The following is a 5,446-nucleotide window of genomic DNA, read 5'->3' as shown; positions in this document are numbered from 1 at the left end:
CTAGAGGACCAGTGAACCAAGCATGCTGTTCTTGGGGCAGCTAGGTGGTGCAGTGGATAGAGAACGAGCCCTGAAGTCAGGAGGACCTGAGTTCAAATATGGCCTCAGACACTTAACACTTCCTAGCTGTGTGATGCCAGGCAAGTCATTTAACCCCAATTGCCTCAGCAAAAACAAACATATTAGTCTCCTCTGATAGAGGGGTTACAGATTTAGGATACCATATGTATAAGACAATCATATTTTTGTATACTATCAAGGAGGAGATTTGCTTTACTTAACTAATTAGTTATATTTATTGCAAGGAATTTGTTCTCTGTGTTTGTGGGTCTCTTTGTCTCTCTCTATGTGTGTATCTATCTCTGTCTCTTTCTCTCTCTGTCTCTATGTGTGTCTCTGTCTCTGTGTGTATTTCTCTGTCTCTATCTCTGTTTCTCTCTCTCTTTGTCTCTCTGTTTCTGTCTCTCTGTCTCTCTGTCTCTCCCTCTCTCTTTCTTGGTGGGAAGTTAAGAGGGAAAGAAAATAGCATTCAATTAATTCATTTTTTTTAAACCAGAAAGGTGGAAGTAGGATGCTACAGATATATAATGTTGTGGATATTTTGAGATAAGATTCTTATTGTTTGACTTTGTTATAAGAAGAGATTCTAAAGGAGTAGCTGTGGAGGAGGATGGACTAATGTAGTGTAAATACAACTTCAAAAAAGAAAAGAAATGGACACAAGGAATTCAAATATTTTAACCAAAGTCTTACACCTTGGCAGGATTGGAATGAGAACTCCTTTGTTAATACCTAGCCTGTTGTATTTTTAAATTAAGAAATGATCATTTGTGACCATTATTCCTTTCAGAGCAATTATTTTGCACATAACGAATTTCAGCCAAGTTTCTATCCTATATAGAGTTTCTACCAGAAATATAGTGTAGTGGTTCTACACCAGATTTTAGATTTGCCACATGATGGATCTAATAAGTCTCACTTTTGTCATAAAGGGCTTATAATGGAGTGACTATTATAAAGTCTCTCATACAAATAAAAATCTAATGAGGTAAAAGGAGCAATGACTTAAATCAGTTTACCAGTCTAGGAGAAGGATATACTTTGGGGGCAAGTCATGATTGGTGTGATTTAGGATAGTAATTTCTAGTTTCAAATGATGTGTTTGGGCTTTAGAGCCAAAAGATGAAGTTAACATAAGGGTTTGGTCATATGAATAATTCACTGTGACCATTTTCTTTGGCTTTAAAAGGTAAATTATTTAAGAAAAGAGGTTTTAGACAAAATGAAGAGATACAATGATAAATATGAAATAGAGTTGGCAGAGCATATAGTTAGCAAGGAAAGGAGTTTTAACAATTAATGATGGAAAAAACAAGTTCCCTAATGGAACTCACAATTAACCAGGAGAAAGGGAACACTCCATGAGGTTGGAATATGCCCTTGGTTGGCAGGCTAAATCTATAGAGGAGTTTAACACCCTAAAAAAGAGTTAGCTGTGAGAAGAAAGAACAAAGACATAGTAGAGGATGATAGGAGAGACAGCACATGTCATGGGGAAGGAGTGAGGGAAAAGACTTAAGGCAGAGTGTCATAGTGGGCTATAACCCAAATAATCAGTAAAGATGGCATGAGTCGGACTTAGAGAGGACATTTAACCTCAGGAATTTGACATAACTTGAATTTCTGACTGGACATAGCAAGATTAAACTGATCCCCATCAGTGCCCTTCCCTTCTTGCTTCTTAGAGTAATTCCATCAATACTTCAGTATTTCTTTGCCAACCCCACCTACGTAGCTGATCATTGATTATACTGTTATTTGGCATTTCTAGCTAGTCAGATATCTGTGGATGGACTCCTGTGAAGGGTCTTCATATTATGGAGTAGCTGTTGTTTTTAATCCAGGTCTCATTTTCTGGTCTCCTCCAGTGAAAAGACTTTTAGACCAATTTCTCATGTGTCTTCTAAAGCATTACATAGGATTAGCATCCAGCAGGAGTGGCAATGAGCCCAGAAAGAGAATGCTGGTTTCCCTACTTAGAGTTCTATATTTCATAATTCAACCTTTGATCCTAAAAATAAATTCCTGTTCCTGAAAGGTGAGGAAAGAGGATAGTGACCAGAGGTTTTCAATCTTTTATGAATGAACTGGAGGAGATTTGTTTTGTGTTGGGTCAGACTTTTAAATGAGATTTAAAAAAAGCTGATTTGATGTTCATTGTAAACACTTGTCTTCATCTCAGTTTTGAGTACACTGCTTCCTCTGTGTAGAATTCTTCTTTCCTCACTTCCACTTGGATTCCCTGTACTCTTCCATACTCAGGACCAGTGCCATCTCCTACAAGAATTCTCTGATTCACTTCCTTGCCTCCCCACACACACCCTGAATTATGTTGTATTTATAATTTATTTACCTGTGTATATGTTGTCTTCTGCCCATAAGGAGAAGGGCTTCAGAAACACTCATTTTTGCCTTTGTCTCCATTACTTCATAAAGTGCCTGGCATTTTGTAGAATTTAATTTGTATGGAATTTAAGTAAATTGATTTCACTAATCTATTATCTGGTTAAAAACACCAAGTTTAAATAAATGAAATCACTTTGAGTTAAGTTCTCTAAATCATATGACTTCTTTTTTCTAAAGGAAGTGGGATCAGAAGGGGGAAGAGGCTATTTATTGGCAAGAATGAATTGGAATTAAAGATTCCATTTTATTTTTCTTCTTTTACTGGACCTGTGCAGTCCATCAGAATAAGGAACTCCTTCTACCAATGTAGATGAATACTTTCTCAGCAACTTCTAGTTTTAGTGATTGCTGTTTGTTCAGTCATGTCTGACTTTTCATGACCTTGTTAGGGGTTTTCTTAGCAAAGATACTAGAATACTTGCCATTTCTGTCTCTATCTCATTTCATAGATGAGGAAACTGAGGCAAACAGGGGTAAATGACTTGTCCACTCTCACTAGCAAGTTTCTGAGGCTGGAATACAAACTCAGGTCTTCCTGACTCTGGGCTGGGCGCTCTATTCACTGTACCACCTACCTGTCCCTCTAGTCTTTAGAAGGATTCCTTAAAATCAGGATAAAAACCATGGTCTAGAATGGTTAGATTAGTTTTTTTCAAAGTGCAATTCTTTATACTTTACATTTCTTAATGGTCAGGAAGTAGTTATAAAGATTGCATATAACCATGGAATAGCTATTTAGAGATGACAGCAATTGTGGTTAGAAAAGCTTCCTCCTTCCATTATAATACTTGTGTGTAATGGTAGCCATCCCTACATGGGAGGTGGGGGAGGAGGGAAGAAAGGGAAGAAAATAAGGAAAAAAGGGATATTTACACAATAGTTTTATTATATATGTAAAAGGAATAGCAAGTTTTACATAACAGATTTGCAGTTTTGTGTACAATCATCTTTTTCCCCTTATTCTGCTATGTTATGGAAATTTTTGATTTATTTCTTAAGTTCAGAATAAAAAAATTAGAAATAATTATCTCCATAGTTTTTCTCTATTCTTGACTATTTTCTCTATTTTACTAAAAATTTCTCCCTTTCAAAGTTAGTTAAGGTTTTGTTTTGTTTTAATTGGCATTTTCTGTATACTAAATAGTAGTATAGTACTGGGCACTATTTCCCCATAATGAATCAGCTGAAAGCATTTATTAAATGATTATTATATGACACATTCTATGTTGTGTTATAGATATGAAGAAAAAAAATAACATCCCTGCCTTCAAGCAGTTTGCTCTCTATTGAGGAAGGCAATATATGTGCATAAATAAATATGAAATGTATACAAAATAAACACAAAGTAATTTCAGGACTGAGAAGCATGAGCAGCTGGAAACATTAAGAATGGTCTTATATGTAGGAGGAAGAAACTGAGCTTTAAAAAGAAAATGTATGATTATTATTAGTATGCATTAGTATTAGCATTATTCATTCTCTGAACACTGAAAAATACACATTGAGGATAGAATTGTCTTGTTTTTTACTTTCTAGCTTCATCAAATTAATCAGATAATTGTCCAATCTCCAATTTCAATTGATTATGTCATCTAAGATCAATATTGTCTAAGTGCGCTGCATCTAATATCAGAAAACCTGCTACTAATTGGTATCTAAAAGTTATGTGCTCCCAAGGGAAGCTTTTTTCCTCTTTAGTCTCAGTTTCCTCATTTGTAAAGTGAGAGGGTTGACCTAGATGGTCCCCAAAGTTTTACAGGTCTAAAATGGAAAATTCTAAGATTGAGTTCTGAAAAGTACAAGTTGAAGAGAGAATTATTATATCTTCAGTTTTCTATCTTCATTAAATTAGATGCATAATCTCTATTGAATTCTGTACAGGTGCAAGCCATGGTTTTATTGTTTTATCTTAGCTTTCTAACCTCTTCCACAGTCTGTGATGGGAGGGCACCAGGTGCTATTAGGTAAGGAAAGAGTGATTCTCAACAACTTCAAAACCATGTAATCTGTTTCCTTGTCACAACATCTTGAAAATTCATAAGATGAAATATTTCTCAGAAAGAATGGCTGTGAATAAAACTTTATTTAAAATAGCTATTCATGGAACTCTTCCTGAATGTGATTTTTAATATAAAATGACATCATGTTTGCTAGCAGCAGCCAGAGAACTCAGCAACAGAATTATTTTAACCAGTTTTTACTCTTCCTTAACAACACTTAAGCATTTTTATAAACTTTGCCACTGAACACCTGCTTATGCTTTCTCTTTGTTTCAGATATTCATTTTATTTAATTTCTTTTGATTTTCCTGTGAAATGCCAAACCATACATATTGACTAATGAGAGAAATTTTGTTAAAAAGCAAAGCAGCCTAGGACTATCACAATCTGAAAAAAAAAAAAGAGATTTTTCTAGTACCACAATTCTTCCAGGAATTGAAGGGTGTTGTATTTGGAATTGACTAAATTAATGTATTTATTTATAAATTGCATCGATCCTTTTGATAGTTTTAATTTCAATATTGCTCATTATTTTTGCTGATCACTGTGTTATTGTTGTTGTTTTTAAAAGTTCCTTTAGTTAGATAGCTGCTGCCACTATCATTATTCTCCATAGCAAATTATTGGAAGTTAGCTTGTGGTTTATGTTTATGTCTCCTCAAAGAAGAGAGTAAAAAAAAAAAGTATTTAATGTATGACATAAATCAGTTATAGGGCCAGTGTTTATTTCCTACACATAAAAAAAATGATAAAAAAGAAAACCCACAAAAAATAAAGTGTGTTTACAGAAAGATTTAAAATAAGATTCAATAAATTAACTTAACAACTACTGTTACAGTCTCCTGAGAGACTGCTAACTTAAATTTCATTAGAACAGAGCAATTTGTAGGGATGTTAACTGGGTAATTTACATTTCACCCTTACTTTTTAGTATGTCCCTCAAAGTCCATATCTTCTAGTAAGCCAGTCCAGGATTTGGG

The sequence above is a fragment of the Antechinus flavipes genome, chromosome 4, assembly GCF_016432865.1.
Source record: "Antechinus flavipes isolate AdamAnt ecotype Samford, QLD, Australia chromosome 4, AdamAnt_v2, whole genome shotgun sequence".
Classification (NCBI taxonomy): Eukaryota; Metazoa; Chordata; class Mammalia; order Dasyuromorphia; family Dasyuridae; genus Antechinus; species Antechinus flavipes.
This window is presented reverse-complemented; position numbering follows the sequence as displayed.